The sequence below is a fragment of the Podarcis tiliguerta genome (genome assembly GCF_965153285.1).
Source record: "Podarcis tiliguerta genome assembly, chromosome: Z".
NCBI lineage: Eukaryota > Metazoa > Chordata > Lepidosauria > Squamata > Lacertidae > Podarcis > Podarcis tiliguerta.
Genome location: NC_139553.1, coordinates 25,319,160 through 25,341,620, shown reverse-complemented (window position 1 = coordinate 25,341,620; position 22,461 = coordinate 25,319,160). Strand labels below are relative to the sequence as shown.

At 43.4% G+C, this 22,461-nt stretch overlaps 1 long non-coding RNA gene across 2 annotated transcripts in view; it reads right to left on the bottom strand.

The window, feature by feature from the left end:
* The window catches only part of LOC310669725, a 37,548-nt gene extending 23,454 nt beyond the window's left edge, over positions 1 to 14,094 (bottom strand). For both annotated transcript variants that reach the window (XR_014507323.1, XR_014507324.1), the window contains exon 1: positions 13,858 to 14,094. This is a non-coding gene — a long non-coding RNA (uncharacterized lncRNA). The remainder of the gene's footprint in view (positions 1 to 13,857) is intronic.
* Between the last annotated feature and the right edge of the window lie 8,367 nt (positions 14,095 to 22,461).

Here is a 22,461-nt window from a genome sequence, read left to right as displayed (position 1 = left end):
ACATTACTGACTTTACAACATAAAGTCAGAACATGTTCCACTATAGTATCTGAATGTGGCCCATTTTTTAGAGGAGAAGGTAGAACATAATGTACCAGAAGGTATTTTAAAGGATCTAGTTGGCATGGAAACTGAATTTTTTCCTTCACAACCTCTTCCTGAACTATCCAATGTAACATTAAGTTTTGATTTGAAACAGCCCTGTGAGTAATCCAGCTAGAGAGGTGGAAGTAAGAAAGTGGTTGTGGTGTGTGTGTGTGTATGCGCACACACAAACAATTGCCTTTATTTTGCTAGCTTATAAACATGTTTTACCAGTCTTGACAGGATTATGGAGCCCATTAATCTATGAAAGAGTGACATGCATTTTGTTCTAGTTCATGCGTCAGTTCTTCATTAAGTTCTGACTACGCAATATTTGTTCCTGATTAAAATATAAATAAAACAACAGAGATAGATAACTTTTTAAAAAAAATAATGTGTGAATACTGAGCCTACACTGGCAACCATAAATTTATCTGGTGACAGCAGCCTATCTATTCTATATTCCCCTACCTGTTTCCTTCCAGATGTTTCATATCTGCATCTGGCTGTTCATTGTGAGAGCAGGACACTGGACCATATGGTCCAATTTGGTCTGATCCAGCAGACCTCTTTTTATGTCTTTATGTTGTCAACAACTCCAGTTAGACTGGGGCTAATGAGAGTTGTAGTCCAACATCTGGAGTTTATATTACGGATGCTAAAAACAACAACACTTCACATGTTTAATACCTACTGGTCCCACCCCTCATTGCTACATGCAGTAAGCCACACCTACTGCACATCTGGGCTGTGTGAAGTGACCATATGCACATACACTCCTGAGCATTTGGGGTTCCTTTACACAAATGGGAAATTGGAGACCATTAGGAACCCTCCTCATACATTCACAGGAGCTCTCTCTGCACACACAGGTTCACACACATATATGGCCCCACCAAATGGCAGTGTCTACATAACATGAGCATGAAGGAAGCATGGGCAGCACATGCAAACACACTGCCCTTTCCCATGTTTGTAAATGTGGTGTGTAAGAACGAGAGCAAGAACGAGACTGAGAGACTTCCTATTGCAAATCTTAAATTATTATTCCAATCTACATTACAATTTACACATTAGGGGGAGCCAGCCCCCCAAAATGTTGCTTCCTGAGAAGAAGGATAAGATGGTACCCCCTCCCAATTCTACACCCAGAATTAGAAAGGAGTGGCCGGTGAATCTTATTTCAGCACTGCTGATTGAACAGCATTCTCCATTGTACCAGAAACAGTAGGGCAGTTTAGGACGTTTAGAGCAGACCAGCCTAGGGAACTCTGACTAGATAGAGGACTGTTGCTGTGTCCCCTACCCTTATTCTTGGCCTCTCAATACATCTTTTTTATTGTGCATTCATGATTATTTGTGCTCCAGATGTTTTCAGGGCAGTCATACACAATCCCTCTTTCAGTAATATTTGCACTTGTTTTGGAGTGGTCATATCCATTTGGTGCATGTCCTCCAACTTCCTGCTGAAATCCCCTAACTTTTCATACCAAGCATGAGCTGTGTTTCTACTGGGTGAATATAAGCCATGAGGGGGTCCTTAGAGTGACCCCCTGCTGCATCTCTTAGCTTCTTCTCTGCCTCTTGTCCTTCTCTTTTACCCCTCTGCTGGCTAGAGGAACTCAAAGAAGGGCCTCAAGAGTAGCAGGGCAGGTTCGTATTGCAGGCAGGGAGCTGGGGTGCGTGTGGGTAAACCAATTTGCACATCCTTAGGCTATGTCTAGGTTGAGAATGAGCACTAAAGAGTCCAGCCAAAGATTTCATGGAAGTATAGGTTGCAATTCTATATGCACCTTACCTGGAAGTAAGCCCCTTGAGCATAGTGGAACCTGCTTCTGAGTAAACGTGTACAGGTCTGTATTGCACAACTCAGCTCAGCAGGAAGCTTCATAGTTAGATGATCCCTTTGGTGTTAGTTTTATTATCCACCCAAACACTGACTAGATCTGACTAAAGGGCACCATTTTATTCTCATGCTATTTATGTGCATTGGGAAGATGGTTTTTGACAGGTTCTCTGTTGTGGTCCAACTCTAAGAGATAAGCAGGTAAACTGGTTTTAGAAACAGCCATATTCTGCAACTGTTTGCTTTACAAAACTCAGTGAAAAGCTTCCCCCTTCCTTTCAAAATACTGGATGAATTTATTCAACAGCATTTCAGTATGAATTTCCCCCTAATAAACAAACCTTTGTATGCAATGTTGCCTAATATACATGTTTTTGCGAAGTATATTTCCCGTAACATTTATATTTCCCCTAACATAATGCATTTTGTATATAATTTTCATTAATATATACATTTTATGCACAGTTTACCTTACTACGTGCATTTTTGTAAACATTAAATGACATTGCAAAATTTGGAGAAGTACAGATTTCAAAAAATGACTGTGTTTAAGTTCACACCCTGCTCCAGAAAAGTGTGAGGTAGATTCAACTATTGCGTTGGAGTGTGTGCTTTGCATGGAGAAGTCTCCAATCCCTCGTAGCTCCAGTTAGGACCAGGAGTGTCACCTCCCTGGAATCCTGGAAAACCACTGCTAGTCTATGTAAACAGTAATGAACTAGATCAGGGTTAAGGACCCACCTTATGTCTGCCATCTTAAGTTCTTTTAAGTTGTTTTTTATAGTGTGAAATATGTACTAATATTGTGTTTCAATAGTTGTAACATACACTAGAACCTTGGGTTGAGGGGTGGATAATAAATTGTAGTAGTAGTAGTAGTAGTAGTAGTAATAATAATAATAATAATAATAATAATAATAATAATAATAATGATGATGATGATGATGTTGGTATGAGGGTATTGTTTATCTGGCTTGATTTGACAAAAACTGCTTGCGAACTTTGTTCCTGTTGATGTTGGTGTTAAAATCTTTTAAGTTCTGCTCCCTCCTGAGCACAAAGCTGCTCTGATTTCACAGAGGCATCACAGCAATGAAGGCAACAGCATTTAAGGGTGCTGTGACCATTTTCCCTGAAAAAGTTCAGCTGGACAGCTAATTCGATGAGACTAGATCATTGAACGTACTTCCAAGCTAAGTGCTCGAAAGAAGCCAAATCATTTGAAATGTTACAAAATGATAACTTTCTCTGTCTCTCCCACCTCCCTCATTTCAAATTCTAGCAAAACATGTATAGATATGAATAGTCAAGTAATAGCTGAAAGATTAGTCAGGTCATTTTTCGTTTCCTGTCATTATCATTAGTAAGATTTAGTCATTCTCTCTTGTGTCACAGTGACATTTTAGTTTTCAGGGCTCTATAGAGACAACAGGCATGAAATCGTTCTGTCGAGTAGTTAAGAGCAGCCTTTGCCAGCCTGGCTCCTGCCAGGTGTTTTGGATTAGAGCTCATTTCAGTGCCATCCAACAAGGCTGTACGACAGTGGGGCTGATGGGATATGTCGTGCAAAAGCATATGGAGGACAGCAGTTTGGCAAAATCTGGTTTAGAGAGTTAAAAAACCAAGATGGGAATGAACAGTGATGGCCCAGTTACTGTAACAGCATGTCTGCATGCGAACAAATTTGAGGAACAGGTCCACCCGGCATACTGTCCAGTGCACACTAATACCTCACCATTGCACTATGCTTTGGTATACAACACGTTGTTGTTGGTGGTGGTGGTGGTGTCGTCAGCATATTCCCTTCACTAGACACTTTTATGCTACAGCAACTCAAAGTGACTAACAATATTTTAAGTAAACTAACACATACAAACATTAAAACCAACATTTAAAAAAATCTAAAAGACCATTAAAAAAGGATTAAAACATCTCACTATGCAAAAAGGGCATAGATAGTTTAAAAACCAAAGCCCTTTTGAAAAGGGTTTTTTTTGTCGCGTGCCTAAATATATGTTACGATGACACCAGGTGAGTCTCCCTGGGGAGTGCATTCCACAAACAAGGAGCCACCACTGAAAAGGCCTGTGCTTATGTGGAGGCAGCACATGAATAAGGGCTTCAGATTTCAGGCTCCAGGTCGGTTCCTATGGGGAGAGGTGATCCTTGAGGCATTGCAGTCCTGAGCCATTTAAGGGTTTGTGGGTCAAAGCCAGCACTGTGAATTGGGCCCAAAAACTAATTGGCAGCCTGTGCAATCAGGGCAGGATTGGTGTTATGTGCTTAGACAGCCTTGCCCCAGTAAGCAACCTGGCCACTGAATTCTGCACCAGCAGTTTCTAAACTGTTTTCATTGGCAGCCCCACATATAACACATTGCCGTAATCAAACCTAGACGTTACCAGAGCATAGACAACCTAGGTGCCACAGTAAGGAGAATTACGGTACATCACTGGAGCAATGATCTTGAGCCACATCTTTCCTGTAAAGAAAGAAGCTTTTGAATTCATAATTTCCAAAAATTATATATCCAAAATATATAATTCTGTATGGGATGTTTAAGATTCAGCAGTTTCAGGGGAGGGAACATGGGAGGCTGCCTTATACTTAGTCAAACCATTGGTCCATCTACCTCAGTATTGTCCACATTGTGGACATTCCAACCATACCTGAGGAAGTTGTGGGTTGAAATTGGGACCTTCCGCATGCAAATCAGAGCTCTACCACTCCACTTAACTGCAGCCCTCCCCCAAAGCAAAATGGGAGAACCCATGTTTTACATGCAGAAAATGCTCCCAGGTTCACTCCCAGCTTCTCCAACAAACAAGGGCTAGATAGATGTCCGTGATGTGGGGTGGAAGGTTTTCTGCAAAAATAAACCCACTTTGTAAGTTCCTTAAAAAGGTAAAGGTAAAGGTACCCCTGCCCGTACGGGCCAGTCTTGACAGACTCTAGGGTTGTGTGCCCATCTCACTCAAGAGGCCGAGGGCCAGCGCTGTCCGGAGACACTTCCGGGTCACGTGGCCAGCGTGACATCGCTGCTCTGGTGAGCCAGAGCCGCACACGGAAACGCCGTTTACCTTCCCGCTAGTAAGCGGTCCCTATTTATCTACTTGCACCCGAGAGTGCTTTCGAACTGCTAGGTTGGCAGGCACTGGGACCGAACAACGGGAGCGCACCCCGCCGCGGGGATTCGAACCGCCGACCTTTCGATTGGCAAGCCCTAGGCACTGAGGCTTTTACCCACAGCGCCACCCGCGTCCCCCGACTAAGTTCCTTAGTTACAATGAATTGATGCCAACTGTAACTACCATGTTAGGCAAGCTTGGCAGTTCAATATTGTTTAGCTTTGCTTTTTAATGCAAGTAAAATAAACATCCTAAATTAAGCCGCAACGGGGTACCTGTGGCCCTCCAGGTGTTGCTGGACGTCAACCCCCACCACTCCAAACCATTGGATATTCTGGCACTGGCATTTGGCAATCCAAAAGCATCTGAAGGACCACAGGACCTGCTCTAGAGCATCAGAAAAAGTTCTTGCGCAGACAGGAAATTTATTGATGCAAATCACCCTAATTTGCAGAGGACATTTGTCAATTTTGTTGCAGGTGACGGAAAAGAATCTTGTCCAGAGCTGGCCCTACCACTAGGCAAAGAGAGGCTGTTGCTGCCTCAGGTGGCAGATTTAGGAAGCTAGGTAGAAGCAGTGATATACTGAAGGTGAGTGAGCCACACAGCCTGCCCTGCAACCTGTAAGAGAGCATGCTGCCCTTAGGTGCAGTAGAGGCTGCTAGCCCATCTCAAGTATTAAAACTAAGATTAAGACCATTGGGGTTGGCATCTGTACCCACAAGAGGGAGGAAGCTAGCTTGTCCTCCTCGTCAGGCAGCAAAATCGACTTGGATCAGCTCTGCTTATATATGTCTAAGAGAAATCTATGGACTTCCCCTTTTGGCCTGTGAGGCTGTTTTGGGCAACCATACATGGTCACATGTGGGACAGGTAAGGGTGGGGCCTGCCCAACAGGTGCTTTGTAGGTCACTTTATCCCCTTGATCATTTTGGTTGCCTTTTTCTGAACCTTTCCCAACTTCACAATATCCTTTTTGTGGTGAGGAGGCCAGAACTGGACAAAGTATTCCAAGCATGATCACACCATAGATTGGTACAATGGCATTATGATCCTGATAAGGATCTGGCCTTTGGAGCCATAATGGCTCAACAACCCTGATTTAAGGGAAACCCACAACCCTTAACCTAATTTCATGGGCATGGTGAGGAGGGGGGGAATGGATGAAAGGGGGGCATATCCCCCAAGTGTCCCAGAAAAACTCTTTTCTTCCTGTGAGAGCATGGCAGCCATTTGGGGCTCATGCCAGGATCTTGTCCTGAGAAAAGGATTTTTTTTAGTGCCATGATCTCATGTGAAGCCCCCAAACGCACAATGTCCCTATTTTCATTGGAGAAATGTTGGAGGGTATGGAGTCATCCGACCTCCAAACTGCCAGAAGGCAATTATGTATAGGAAAGTTTTTTTAATGCTTAAAGTTTTATTCTGTTTTTATATATGTTGGAAGCTGTGCAGAGTGGCTGGGGCAACCCAGTGTTGGGTATTTATACTCCATGTATGGAATATAAATAGTCAAATTATCATCATGGAATGGGACATCCCTATTTTCATCAGAGAAATGTTGGAGGGTATGGGGTCATGTGACTCACATGAGAGCACTGGCAGGAAGACTCAGTTTTGGGACTCAACATGTTGGAGGGTCAGGGGGGCAGAGAAAGGAAGGTGACACACACAGAGAGAGAAAGGAGCCACCTGTACACTTGTTTCCAGCTGTACCTACATGTGCCCTCCCCAACAAATTGCTCCTAAAGGACTCTGGTCCTTGCCAGTCTTGGGAACTTTATATCTAACTCCATGAAGACCCACTGCCAGTCAGTATTAATACTAGGACAGAGGTTTTCAACCTTTTTGAGTCCATGGCTCCCTTGACCAACTACATTCTTTATGTGCAAGCCTTGGGGGGCAGAGATGTGAGAGGGCATCAGAGGAGGAAGGGAAGAAAAGAGAGACAAAAGCCAGTGTTGCCCATGGCACCCCTGACCATCATTCAAGGCACCCAAGGGTGCCACGGCACACTGGTTGAAAACCACTGGACTAGGATAATTCAGCCTTTCTCAACCCTAGGTCCTCAGGTACTTTGTTGTTGTTGTTTAGTCGTTTAGTCGTGTCGACTCTTCAGCCTTCTTTATGGTCCAGCTCTCACTTCCATACATCACTACTGGGAAAACCATGGCTTTTACTATACGGACCTTTGTTGGCAAGGTGATGCCTCTGTTTTTTAAGATGCTGTCTAGGTTTGCCATCGCCTTTCTCCCAAGGAGCAGGCATCTTTTAATTTCGTGACTGCTGTCACCATCTGCAGTGATCATGGAGCCCAAGAAAGTAAAATCTCTCACTGCCTCCATTTCTTCCCCTTCTATTTGCCAGGAGGTGATGGGCCCAGTGGCCATGATCTTCGTTTTTTTGATGTTGAGCTTCAGACCATATTTTGCACTCTCCTCTTTCACCCTCATTAAAAGGTTCTTTAATTCCTCCTCCCTTTCTGCCATCAAGGTTGTGTCATCTGCATATCTGAGGTTGTTGATATTTCTTCCAGCGATCTTAATTCCAGCTTGGGATTCATCCAGCCCAGCCTTTCGCATGATGAATTCATTGGACTACAACTCCCATTATGCCTGACCGCTGGCTCTGCTAGCTAGGGCTGATAGGAGTTGTAGTCCAACAACATCTGGGGACCCAAGGTTGAGAAAACCTGGCTAGATGGACCAGTGATGTGACTCAGTATCAGATAGCATTTATATGTTAATTCTTCCTGCGTGTTTTCAAAGTTTAATGGCAATAACAAAGGAACAAAAACACAGTGTATTTGTTGTGATTAACTTTTATATGTCAGAATATATAGCAGTATTATCAGTGGAGAACGAACAGGCACCTTTGCTTCTCTGTTCAGACTATTAATCCACATGGTGCTTTGTAATGGAAAACCATTATATTATCCCAAGTCTGGTTTTAAAACTCAGCTCTTACCATCAATCATGAACAAAATAACAGCTGAAAAGCAAACACAATTGAAGGGTAATAGCTCTAACACCCTGATAATCTAGATTCCTGTCAGGTTAATGAGCGCTTGAGTGTGGGACGGCATTGTTTTCTCCTAGCTGTGACTAGTCCACATTATGACTTCACCTCTTAAACTTCCTAACGAGGATGGTTTTCAATAAAGAGAGAGTTTTTCCAAGCCATTTTCAGCTTAGCCAAATCATAGGTGAGGAATGTTGCTGGTTCCGTGTTATTACAGCCGCAACTGTGTGGAGTTGGCTGGATTAATGTCAGATACATTTCATTCTTTGAAAGCCTAGAGGGCTGTGGGGGATCAGGATTAGACACTTTAAAATATCCGGACATTTTAGGGAAGCAAGTTGATACAATACATTACTCTTTCCAATAGCTGGGAAATTAGTATAGTACATGTCAAAAGTATGTGGCACGGAACATTTGTTGTCGTTTAGTCGTGTCCGACTCTTCATGACCCCATGGACCAGAGCACGCCAGGCACTTCTGTCTTCCACTGCCTCCTGCAGTTTGGTCAAACGTATGCTGGTAGCTTTAAGAACACTATCCAACCATCTCGTCCTCTGTTGTCCCCTTCTCCTTGTGCCCTCCATCTTTCCCAACATCAGGGTCTTTTCCAGGGAGTCTTCTCTTCTCGTGAGGTGGCCAAAGTATTGGAGCCTCAGCTTCACGATCTGTCCTTCCATTGAGCACTCAGGGCATTTCCTTAAGAATGGATAGGTTTGATCTTCTTGCAGTCCATGGAACTCTCAAGAGTCTCCTCCAGCACCATAATTCAAAAGCATCAATTCTTCGGCGATCAGCCTTCTTTATGGTCCAGCTCTCACTTCCATACATCACTACTGGGAAAACCATAGCTTTTACTATATGGACCTTTGTTGGCATGGTGATGTCTCTGCTTTTTAATATGCTGTCTAGGTTTGTCATTGCACGGAACATAAAGGCCCTTAAACCAGTTTCCCGAATTAGGTACCCATCTTATTTTGTGAGCTGGACAGCATCTCAAGGGCCACAGGTTTCCCAACCCTGTTTAGGACTTTAAAGGCCTGAGCTAGAATTCTAGAATCATGAGCTAGAATTCTGACAGCTCCTGTGTGTGTGGTTATGTTGCTGCCGCCGTTTTTTTAGAGAAATTGTCGCATCATGTTCAGTTATTAATTTCCTGATTGGGAAATTCTGTTCTTAGTTGCAGAGTGAATTTAAAATATTGGATAGATTATTATTGTTTAATGCCTTTGTGGGTGTGTTATTTACCTTTTTGAGTATAATTTTATAGAAAGGTAAGATAAACATGTTAAAAGTGACCAAGCAAAATATTTATGGATCACAAAAATACTGGAGAACTGGAAAGCCTGCTCAAGTCTCTGCGAGATTTTAGTGAAGGTATTACCATACCATGGCTTTTAGGATTTTTTTCATATTGAGCAACACAACTACTTTCTATTGTTGTATGCAAAATTCAGTTGTCATAATGTTTTGGAAAGTAAGCTGAACTGAATTGAGTTTCTTCCCCATTGTTAGTAGTTACCTCATACTTTGATGGCTGCTACGCCATATTGATAATGTGTTCCGCTTTAATAATGGGAGGCAGGTATTCACAGTGCCTGCTGGAGGATAATTAACTACAAACCCCAAAATTTGGGATTCCCTCCAAACTCCATACATCAAAAATCCAACAGTGTCCAAATCACACACATGGCAAAGTTTGGCAATAATTTTGCAGTGTTTCAGTGAAAACCCTACATTTTACAGCATCCCGCAAACTGAGTAATTGCTACTCAGACCTAGGGTTATAGCTATCACTTCTGCTGGCATGTGCTCTGCAAAAGTTGGAGGAGCCAACAGGGTTAAGCTGGCAGCAGGAGGATGGGACAAACACTGCTTTTCAGGGATGGTGATCCTAGGGATGGTGGAAACCTGTGCTGCTAAGTTTTACAGGCCCCAAAATGGAAAGAAAATGAGTTAGGCATTCTAGTTACCAAAGTGCTTAGAAGAACTGATATTAGATCCCAAGGGCTAGTCCTATATACTAGTGGTCCCCAATTAGCTAAATTCTGTGGACCTCCTGTTTTTCAAAAGCCAAGCCATGGACCCCCTACCTTTGGGGGGCAGAAATCATATCTCTATGGTAGTTTTGTGATGTAAACGGTGCCACCAGCCCTCTGGTTGGGTTACACAGACCCCAAGGGTCTGTGGACCACCCATTGGGAACCACTGCTCTAAACCATATTTCCATGAGTGGCTACAATTAGGCAAAATCATAAGGCATTTCAACAAAGGGAACTAACATCTTGCTAAAGAAATAACTATACCTAGACATGTAAATTTATTAGGTACATTTGTTTTTAAAATCTTTATCAGGTACCGTATTTTTCGCTCCATAAGACGCATCTGATCATAAGACGCACCTAGTTTTTAGAGGGGGAATGCAAGAAAAAAATATTCTTTAAAGGGAGAGCTGAGCAGAGCCTGTATGCATCCCAGGCTCTGCTCAGTGCTCCCTTTCACGAGCCGCATGGAGTGTGTGTGTGGCGCTTGCAGGCTTTTCCCTGAGGAGGGAGAAGCCCCCAAGAGCACACATGATAGGTGCAGCTCTTTAAAGGGAGCGTGGCTCTTGGGGGCTTTTCCAGGAGGTGGGGGAAGGGACTGAGGGGCTGTTTTATCTACTCTTTGAAAGTCTGTTATTACTTTTAAATGAATATTTTATACCATTTTATGTGAACTGCTAATACAAAAAACATTAAGTAATAGATAGATCTTGCTAAATCAATCAAAGAAGCCAAAGGGTGTCAACTAATTTTAAAAGAAATTTAAAAGAAAGGCCAGGGATTGTGGCATAAACAAGAATCCTATTTTGCAAGTTTATGCCAAACCCAGAAAAAAACCTATGATTGGGCACTGGGGTTATCATGTATGCTTCAAATGTTTGCCCATACTGTATGCTTGTGAAACATGGACCACTTATAAACGCCATTTCCAACTCCTCGAAAGATTCCATCAACGGTGTCTCCGAAAAGTTTTACACATCACCTGGGAAGACACGCGAACTAATACCAGTGTACTGGAAGAAGCAAAGATCACCAGTGTTGAAGCAATGATTCTTCAACATCAACTTCGCTCGACTGGTCATGTTGTGTGGATGCCTGATTATCATCTTCCAAAGCAACTATTCTATTCCAAACTTAAAAATGGAAAGCGAAAGAGGTTTAAAGACTGTATCAAGGCTAATCTTAAAAAATGAAGTATAAACACCAACAATTGGGAAACACTTGCATGCGAGCGCTTCAATTGCAGAACAGCCTTTACCAAAGGTGTCATGAGCTTTGAAGATACTCAAACTCAGGGTGCAAGGGAGAAACGTGCTAAGAGGAAGGCATGCTTGGCAAATCCACACCATTATCAACTCCCGCCCGGAAACCAATGTCCCCACTGTGGAAGGACGTGTGGGTCCAGAATTGGCCTCCACAGTCACTTACAGACTCATTGTTAAAACCGTGTTTATGGAAGACAATCTTACTCGGCTACCAAAGAAGATCACCAAAGAAGAAGAAGACAATGGTGCTTGCTCTTTATCTAATCCTGCATGAACTTAGTGGTAAAGTACCTGCTTTGCTTGCAGAAGGCCGCTTTTTAATCACTGGCATCTCCAGGTGGGACTGGAAAGATCACCTGAATGAGGGCTCATCCACATTTCCACTTGTCTTGCTGCTTTCCCCCAGGAAAAGCTGCTGTTTACCACTGATTTGGAGCAAACATCAATTGGACTTTCTATGGACTGACATTTGCTCTGATTCAGCAGAAAACAGCTAGTTTTCCCAGGAAGGTGGTAGGAGCGTAAGCAAACAGAAAACAGCTTCAACCTGTGCTCAGAATGCACGGGTCAAGAGAGAGACCTCCTGGACCCGAGCTTTCTAGGTATGGGACAAGTGAAATGTGGATGAGCCCTGAAACACTGGAGAGCCTCTCCCAATCAGATCAGGCCAGACTGAGCCTGATGGACCACAATGGTTTGGATCTGTATAAGGCAGCTTTCTAGCTTCCTCCCTACCATGAAACTTTATTTATGCACAGGAAGATGGGAACACAGTGAGGTCTATGGACAGATACAGGAACATATCGAGGCTCTCTTTTTTTCTTCCATCCTTGCTGTGCATCAGAACACCATCTGTTATCTCCCTGGAAGACCCACTGTGCTAGAACAAGAGGGAGTAGGAAAATGGGGGCAGCCCAAACACTTTTGGCTCCTCAAAAATACCTTAAGAGGCTTTTGCAAGATGCAACAGGGATTTACTGACTTGCACTGATGCAAATCTGTTTATGCTTGTTCAACATTTCTGGTTGCTTTCTGTGAATGAAGCTACTTAAATTGCCTCCCACTACATTTAGCTTCTGCTCAAGACAGGAAGGCAAATATATTACTTTTCAACATGGATGGCAGAAGTCCAAGAGTAGCTAGCAGAGGAAGGAAGCAATCTTATCAGTCCTTCTGGTCCATTGATAAAACCACAGAAGGAAATCATTCAGCTTTCAATGAGGAAAGGGAAGTCTTAAATGAAAATTAGGAATTGCCTGGGGAGCTTTCAAGTCAACAGGAATTACACATGCAAAGCTGAAAGCTTTCAGCTCTATGTGGTGTGAAATCAGAGCAGAATTATCTATCTGCCGTGTTCTGTACAGTACTATAAAGATAGTGAAGATTTTATTTCTTCCTTTTTTACTCAGTCACATGATTTAATCTCCCAAACTGGGTGTCTGCATAAACAAAATAACTTAAGATGATTAACAGTGCAATCCTACACATGCCTGATCAGATGCCAGCCTTGTTGAGTTCAACGAAGCTTACTCTCCCATGTAACTACAGCAGCAATTAACTCTCTAAACACATCCTTTGTATTGTTACAGGCCACCCCAATCTCTGCCAAGCGGTAGCAAGAGATTCCAGGGGTCTTGGCACTTAACCAGGGTTTATGTTTCCTTGGGGAAAATGGAACACAATGGATGCTAGCAACTTTATGAAATATGGTTTATTCACACATATTTACACCTGTGTGTTACAGAGAGTTCACAGCATTTACATCTCAAGAAGGTCCTTCGCAGCAATGAAACGCAAAATTAAGCACACAGACCCCGTCTAGTTCAACCCACTTCCTGTTCCTCCTTCCCAGCAGCACTTGCAGAAAACAACTCCTCCCCTCCTGCTTCCAGCATCCTGCCCTCTGGTCACCCTGGCAATCTGTTTCTCAAGCCCACTGCAGAAGGCCCCTTTCTCCTACCTCTACAACTACTAGGCAGAGAGTCAGATGTTTTGCCAATAGTTTGCCATTATCAAACAAGCCAGGTCCTTCCCAGCCTTTTGTTTCTTCAAGACCCACCCACAATAAGCTGTTTCATGAGGAAGCTAGGGAGCATTATTTCTTGCCCTTGCTAAATTCATGCATTTATGAGCTTGCTCAAACTCTAAACCTTCATTGAAAGTAGAGCTTAGAAGGGAGTCTATAGGGTTGCCACCTAGAAAAACGTGACTGTCCTTTTCTTTTGGAGAAAAGAGTCCCCTATCTTGTTCAAACGATGCATCTTTTTTCACATATTCAAGCTCTTCCTCATCTTCCTCCTCTAAACTGTGCCAGCAGAGGGTGGGTCCAGTGGAGCCAAGAGTGAGAGCAACAGTTATTGGGGGACACAGGCAGAGGGTGGAGTGGGGCCAGGATGAGGAGTTTGATAGAGAGTATTTTTTCGTGGGCAGATGGGTTGCAGGGAATGAGAGAGGGGGTTTGCTGTGCCAGGTACCTGCTACAGTGGAGTCTTGGGTTTTGCATGGGCATCTCCAGGTATGAATGGCAGAGGTTTACGTAGAGATGCCGCCAGTCAGTAGGCAGTCAGTCAGTCTGCCAGTCAGTACTGACCTAGATGGACAAACAGTCTGATTCAGTATGAGGCAGATTCCTATGTTCCTGATTTGCCCTTCCCAGACTAAAAAGAGGATTAAAGTGCAGGTATACTATCATTTTCACACTTCCTCTTAATTTTCCAGTACAGTTAAAAATCACATTTATAGGAACTTAAGAAAAGCCCTGTAGCCAGTGGCCCAGCACAGTTCAGTATCCTGTTCTCACAGTGGCCAACCAGATGCCTATGGGAAGCTTGCAAGCAGGATTGGGTCCTAGAGCACTCTGCCCTCCTGCAATTGCTGGAATCTGGTATTCAGACACCTCTTACTGTGAAAGTGTGTAGCCATCAATGAAGTGCGTACAAAATGCACACTGTAGGATAAAATGTACACAGAAATGTGATTTTGTTTTGAAAAAAATACATTTTAAAACAATGCAGTGTGCAACTTCTGGAGAGCACTGTGCCTGATACATATTAAAAGTGAACTGTTTAAACTAGTAAACTGTGGACCACCCATGCACACGAGGAAGGTATCAGCAGGCTTGGAGCAACCCCATGGCCTGCAGAAGTACCAAAAACAAAACCTTTTGAAAGCAAAATCTAAGTTGGTAGGGAACCCAAAAACAGCCAATTAGGACTGAGCATGCTCAGTGGCCATGGAATGCACTAACTGACTATTGGGGGAGGGAATAGAAAACTGGAGGAGGGGGGAATGGAATGGATTGTTCTGGGAAAGAGCATCCGTGGCTGGAATCCAGAACAGGAGCCCTGCACACTGCAACATTTTGTTGCAGATCTCGCTAGCTTTTTTTACTATTATTATCCTGCAGGTCTGGGAGTGACTGGAGAAATCAGCTTCTTAATTAAGCTTTCTTGTCTTCAGAATACCAGGGTATCATAGGCTCCTCTTAGATTCTTTCAGCACCACACCTGAGGACAGCAGGTTAGTTTACGGGGGCACAGAGGCAGACCAAGTGGTGCGCACACAGGTCTGCCACCCCACTATGCCTAATGTTGGGCTGGTCCCAACTTACACATATCGCCATAGTGTCAAGTGTGCTGCCATTTGATTAATTAATCCACATTAAATAAATGACTAGACATACTAATTCTAAACTCTGTTTGTAATTGTGAGCATGGAAGAAGGAAGGGGGGGGGCTGTTCTTTTGCTGTTCTCTCCCCTTGATTATTACCAAAATGATACCGGATCCTATGTATCTCTAAAGATTCGGCTAATAAAATCATTTTCTGGAACTGTTTGCGCTCTGAATAACAGTGGGATCTTCCAGCATTCTCAAAACTAGCTAAGATCTCTGACTAATTCAGTCAAAGCACTAAATTGCATCTGGATACATCTGCGCCCAAGTACAGTCACTTCCTGCCTGCTGTCATTCCCATTGTAATAAAGAAGTGAAGTGATTATCACAAGGATTCTGTATAATAGATACCACAGCTTCAAATTGGCCCATCATTTTGATATTGCAATGTGTGCAAAAATAATTTCAAAAAAGCCCCAATTTTGCATGAAAATGCTATGGCTTTGTGACTCCTAACAGACAACTAGGAAGACAGGATTATGGAGGTAATTGTGCACTTTCATGATTATTTGAGAGACAGAGCCAGTTTCCTCTACTAAGGACAAAATGAGTGTGATGCAGGAACTCAAATTCTTAGGAGGCACTGAGAGAAACTATAAATGATAATAGGAGGCCTAAAGACTGAGAGTTCTCAGTGCAGGGGGTCGCCAGCTTTTTGGAGGAGTGGGAACATTTGGAATTTTGAGAAAGTGCTGGGTCACCCATCACAAAAGGACTGCCGTGGGCCATTTGGGACCAGGGGGAGTGTGGCATAATGGCTGTCACATCTAAATGAGGATAAAAGGCACTGCTGTGCTCCCCACAGAGAGAAGCTCTTTGCATCCCTCCCTATTATTATTATTATTATTATTATTATTATTATTATTATTTCTATATATCGCCATATAACCGGAGGTCTCAGGGTGGTTCACAGACAGAAAGAAGGGTGAACATCCAAATCAGGCATCCAGTGACATGTAGGCATGTTTAGGGAGGGTGGGGGTTTCAATGAAAAAGAGGTTGAGCCAGTGCAAATGGGAACTGAGCAGGAAGATCAAACAGTCTTTTGCATATTGAGGGATTTACTGAGACTTTCTGTGGGTACCATAGAAGATGCTCGCAGGTACGCTGGTGCTCATGAGCATCACACTGATAGCCACTGTCCTAGTACAAGATACTTCCTGCTTTTCTGCTGTAAGCTACACACAGAATTGCAAATGACTTTCCATACTTTGGCGAGCAGGGTGTTTTTTTGTGGGTGACACAGGCACATGGGTGGAGAAGGGAAAAATCCCAGTCAAATTTTTGAAAGATGGGTTCTTTCATTCGCACTCCCACCCACCGTTCCTCACTCGGGGTGTGGGTGTGCTGGTCAGTGTTGGGTGGTGTTGGAAGATGAAGAGGTAACAGGGTTTAATGAGCAGCGGGTTTAATGCGGCAGAGGGAAGTCCAGGATCAGAGGCAGAAGTAGAGTTTGGAGAGGAGGGCATACAAATGCAAAATTTTAAAACGAACATCAAAAGGCCGTAATAACATTATTTACTAAAAGTGTTCATGCTGCAGTATCACAAAAATGACTATTCCTACCCCTATTCAAAAATGAACACCCAAAAAGGCATAGCTATCATCATGCCATACGAACCCAGTTAAGAACAAAATGCCTGGGTAAATAGGAGTATCTGCACACAAATACACACCACATATCTATTTCTTTGTTTTCTTCCTAGGTCTTTATCATTCTGTTTCTGTATCAACTTGTATTATATTATATTATATTATATTATATTATATTATATTATATTATATTATATTATATTATTATATTATAATTTATTTATTTAAATCTGGGCGATAAGTGTTGTCTAAATGCATATGTATTATCACATAAAAATAAATAAATAAGTATTTTGTCACAAAATATCTATTAAAATGTGTGTTTTATCTCCAAAGTCCAGTATTCTAAATGTATCTTATCATAAAACAAACATCATAGAGGCATTTTGCTGAATCAAACCAATGACCCATCTACTTCACATCCTGTTGTCAACAGTGGCCAACCAAATGCCTGTGGGAAGCCAGCAATCAGAACATGAGCACAAGAGCCATCTCCTCTGCCCTGTGTTTTCCAGCAACTGGCATTCAGAAGCAGTGCTGCATCCAGCTGTGAAGGCAGAGCATAGCTATTATGGCTAGTAGCCATTGATAGCCGTGTGCTCCATGAATTTGTCTAATCCTCTTTAAAGCCATCTAAGTTGGTGACCATCTTTTCCTCCTGTGGAGAATAATCTCATGGTTTAACTTTGCACCGTGTGAAGAAGTCCTTTCTTTAGTCTGTCTTGCAAGTTCTAGTCTCAGGAGAGTGGGAGAAAAACATTTCTCTGTGCACTTTCTCCATGCCATGTATAATTTTATAGACTTCTATTGCGCCATCTCTCACTTACCTTTTCTCTTCCCAGAGGTATCTAGTTAGGCATGTAACATACAGGATCTGGTAGTGCTGACATAAGTGTTGTTATTGTTTATCTCACCAGTTTGTGTTAGTGATACTAGAGCTGTATAAGGTGTATGAAAGTAAGTAAAGTGTTATTTGTTACTCAGTAATCTCAGTGTGTGGGTGCTCTTTAATATACAGCACCCACAACAGAACATTGCAGGCCACTGTGAGAACAGGATGCTGGACTAGATGAGTCTTTGGCCTGATCTTATGTAGGCCTGCAGACAGAGTCTCTGAGGCTAATCATAGGCAAAAGTAAGGTTCACATGTGTGAAGGCAACCTGCTATCAGGATCAGACACTAAGGGCTTATCCACAATAACCTTTTGCCTCACTCTTTGCAGGCAGAAGTCTCTGCTTGAATACTTCATGTCCAAGTGGGTTGGTTGGTTTGTCCTGAATTTTCCCTGTGAAAACCCGCTCTTTAAAGCTGAATCAGAACATACGTCAATTCAGGTTTTCTGAAGATTGATGTTTGCTTCAATTGAGTTTTAAAGAGCAGGTTTTAGCCAGGAAAGCTCTGGAGCAAAAAGAAACAAGAAAAAAGGAGGGGGCAGTCGGACACAGAACTTTAAATCACACACTGTGCCAGAAACAAGCGGAAGAAATGTACATGTGAATAAGCCCTAACTCACAATGCCACATCTGATTTTTAGAACATTTACCCTTCTCCCAACAGCTAACCCATCTAGTATAATCTAGAACTCTAGTTATTCCTACTGCTCTGCTTCACTATTTACTCATTTCAAGGCGTCCTGTTTTGTTATCATTGACTCACTGTGTGGTTGTCAAACCTGATTTATCAGAGTCCTGTTCCCTGTGACCTTTAAAGTACAGAATGTTACAGCAGTGAAGTCTGCCCCCCCCCCCAAACACTGCCAGTAACAGATAAATGAATCAGTTGACACAGTCAGCCATGCCCTTTTACACCCTGCTAAATTTGTGAGGTGACAGGATATCTCTGTACAGTTCTATTAGTCTGTAGGTCAGTCATACACAAGCTCAGTGTATCACACCTAGAAAGATTTCTCTCTTCTCCTGCCACATCTCAGAGCAGTAGGTTCCAAAAATGTGCACTGAACTTCTTGACACTAAAGAAAACTACTACAACAAATCAGGTCTCTATATTCATAGCTAAACATTGTGTGTGTTGCAATGCTAAACACGTTGGCTTCGATGTAGTACACCCTACTGTGTTCATTGGGATCTAAACACAGGTGGTTTGTTTATGTATTTCATATATTGCAGGACAGGACATTTGCCTTCATGACCCTGCTTACACACTCAATATTGCATAGCTACTGGGCCTGCTCAGTCTTCACTGTGCTCTTTTTTTGCAGAGGGGCAATAGCTTCCTTAAAAATGTTGTACATCTGCAATCCTCAGGGTGCTACTGAGTTTGGTTGTATGTCCCAGTATGCTATACTGAAGGTTCAGCTCCTTCTGTTGCATTGTTACACCCCACCCCACCCCCAATCTTCGAGAGGCAAGAGACTCCAGTGGTTCCAAACACTTTCTCAGGGCTTGGTTTCCTTAGAATGAAGGTCAGCAAAGACTGTGGTGTCTTTAGGACATATGGGTTGATTTACACATATATGCAACCTGAACATAGGAGGGAGGCACTCACAGCATTAGCACTCCCTTAGATCTTGCTTCCCCTTTTGGTTTCCAGGGAAGTCCCAAAGTCCAACACAGAGCAAACATATCTCTCTCCCCCCATCTGTCAGCATCTAGCCTTTCCTGCTCGCACACACAAAACTATTGTTCTCCTGTGCAGCAGCTAGATGAGTGCGGGGAACAGCGGCTCACATATCTCTTCAGGACAACTTCTTTGGTTATGGTAAATTGTGGTACAATGGTACCTTGGGTTAAGAACTTAATTCATTCTGGAGGTCCGTTCTTAACCTGAAACTGTTCTTAACCTAGGGTTACCAGACATCCCCGGATTTGCAAATCTGTCCCCAGACAAATTCCATCCCCGGAATGTCCCCAGATTTGCAAATCTGTTCCCGGGAAAAGTGGCAGCAGCAGCCTCAGCAGCCTGGTAGCACAGTTGGCTCTGGCTGGCTTCAGGAGCTGCTTGCTGCTTGCTGCCGTGGTGCCCGCCATTTTTCCTCGCCAGAAGTCCCCATATTATATGTCTTGTGTGCAACACATCATATAGGGACTTCCAGTGAGGAAAATGGTGGGCGCCACAGCAGCGAGCAGCTCCTGAAGCCAGCCAGAGCCATCTGCGCTATCAGGCTGGCTCTGGGCTGCTGACTGCCGCTGCTGCCGCCAATGCCAAAGGGGAACCGGGGACATCCGGCGGTACAGATCTCCTGCCCCCTTCCCCCTTTGTTTTGACTGATTGGGGGAGGCTCAGGAGTTGCGGCCAGCCAGCCGTTGCCCAGTTTTTAAAAAGCTCTGAACATTTATGTTTCACAGGATGCAAAAGAAGGGCTTGGCACCTTGCCTGGCAGAGAAAACGTGCGCATTGCACCCCTCCTGGGCAATGGCCACCCACCCGCGACTCCTGAGCCTCCCCTGATCTGTCAAAACAGGGGAAAGGGGGCAGGAGATTGGGGAAGGCTCGGGAGTCACGGGCGGGCGGTGCGCCGTTGCCCAGATTTTTTAAAACTCTGTGCATTTACCATATATACTTGAGTATAAGCCAACCTGAATATAAGCCGAGGCAGCTAATTTTACCACAAAAAAACTGGGAAAACTTATTGACTTGAGTATAAGCTGGTTCACCACCCCACAAACCTGGTGGTGGTGGCAGCAGCGGCGGAGGAAGAACAAGCAGCCCAAAAGGGCTGCTTTCTTGCTGCTCGTTCATCTGCCGCCGCCACCAGCAGCAAAGGCAGAGGAGGAGGAAGCAGCAGCCCAAAAGGACCCTCACTCGAGTATAAGCCGAGGGGGGCTTATTCAGCATAAAAAATGTGCTGGAAAAAGTCGGCTTATACCTGAGTATATACGGTATGTTTCACAGGGTGCGAAAGAAGGGCTTTGCACCTTTATACAATATATTATATTATATTATTACCTTACATGCTCATGTTTCTGTTAATGCAGAAATTAACATCAGCTAAAATTGAAAACAGTACAAAGTAGACACCTATATCAGGGATCTATTCATACATCTGGGAAAGCTTGTTGGAACAAAAATGTTTCAGTTGTTTCCGGAAAGTGCAGACAGCAAGTGCCTGCTGTATCTTTACAGAGAGGCTGTTCCACAGAACAGGGGCAGCCACGTTGAAAGCCCTGCTCTGAGTTACTGTGGTGGAGCTGGCTTCGGAGATCTTTTGAACATGAAGGAGAAGATCTGCTGCAGGCCACAGTATGCTGCTGGGTATATAAGGGATAAGGCAGCCTCTCAATAAACATTGAACAAGAATTCTTTGTATGATCTTATAAATGAAACAGCATGTCTAAAAAGCTCTGTGCACATAGTAAGCACTGGTAGGGCCATTGAATCAGTGGCAAGCTCAAGGAGCATGGGAAGAGGAGAAAGCCAGCCAACAACATACTTTTCGGGTAAATCCAGGATGCTTGGAAGACAGGGGTAGACACTATGAACACACTCGCTGTGTCTTCTCTGAACTTCTTGGTAGTATCATTGTAGGCTAGGGAATTCACACTGGGGCAAGTGAGGCAGAGTATCTAGGATCAAGCAAGGTCTTGCATGATCCAAAGGAGCCTGGTATGACTATTCACAGCCCTTAACTGGAAAGCTGGGGACTATCCCAAGGAAATGGATTCCAGCTTAAGGTCAGGGAGATCCGGGAAGAGCTCTCTCCAGGGAATAATAATAATAAAGTTATGAGAATTATAAGGTCTAACATATAAAAGAAATGTACCAAGCAAACACATACATAAATAAATATATAAACTGCATGTCTGAAACAGTACAGGGAAAAAGCCCTGAAACCACTTTGTCTCTCCCAAATTGACCTCAAATGTTTCTCCGCAAGGAGGGAAGAAATGAATAAAACCTCCACGTTGTCTCTTTGCTCACAAATCCTGCCTTAAGGGCACATTAAGGGCACCTGGACTCAGGAATTAATTAGTTATCATCACAAAAGAATAACCAGGTAAACCCATTAACAGCCAAGTAAAACCATCAACAGGTTTCCTGCCAGACAGGATTCTGTTGTGGACCGCCCCTTCTGTGATGTATGTATGATGTATGGAGGGGTGGTCTTGGGCTCCAGGGTGGGCAATTTCAAATGTCTATATAAGGGCTTGCACACCATTGTTCGGGGTCCCTCCTGCCTCCTGCGTGTGGTTGTGAGCACTCTGTTGCAACAGTTAATAAAGTTCAGGCTTACTAGCTGCTTTGCTTCTAAATATTCTCTGGTTGGCCTCTTTAATTTTCTCCTACCGATAGAGAACCTACAAAAGGACTCTATATGGGCTCTTAGGTACTCCAGAAGGAGCAGTTTTTTTCTCGTATAAGAAATACTAATAAATACTATGAGAAGTAGTTTGGAGCCTTTTGTGCACAACCTTGACCCTCAGGTGTTCTAATAGTCCTCATGCACCATAGACTAGAGATGGAACATCCATTATAAATGGATTCCTACACGGATTTTGGCCATTCTAACCTGATGCACTGGACTGATTCTTGCACTGAGCTTGTGCAGGAGCCTCCAGTGAATTATCAGGTTGTTGTTTTTTATAAAAAATAATTATATGGAAAATTATACACAAAATTATATGCAAAGAATACTCTCTCTGTGTATATAATATTTTATACATATTAATATGTGCAATATGCTGCCCAGTTGCTGCTGATCCATGACAGGGCCTTCACAGTAGCAGCCCCCTCCCATTTGTGGAACACCCTCCCTCGTGAGTTACTGTATTTTTCGCCCTATAGGACGCACTTTTTCCCCTCCAAAAATGAAGGGGAAATCTGGGTGCGTCCTATGGGGCGAATGCAGGCTTT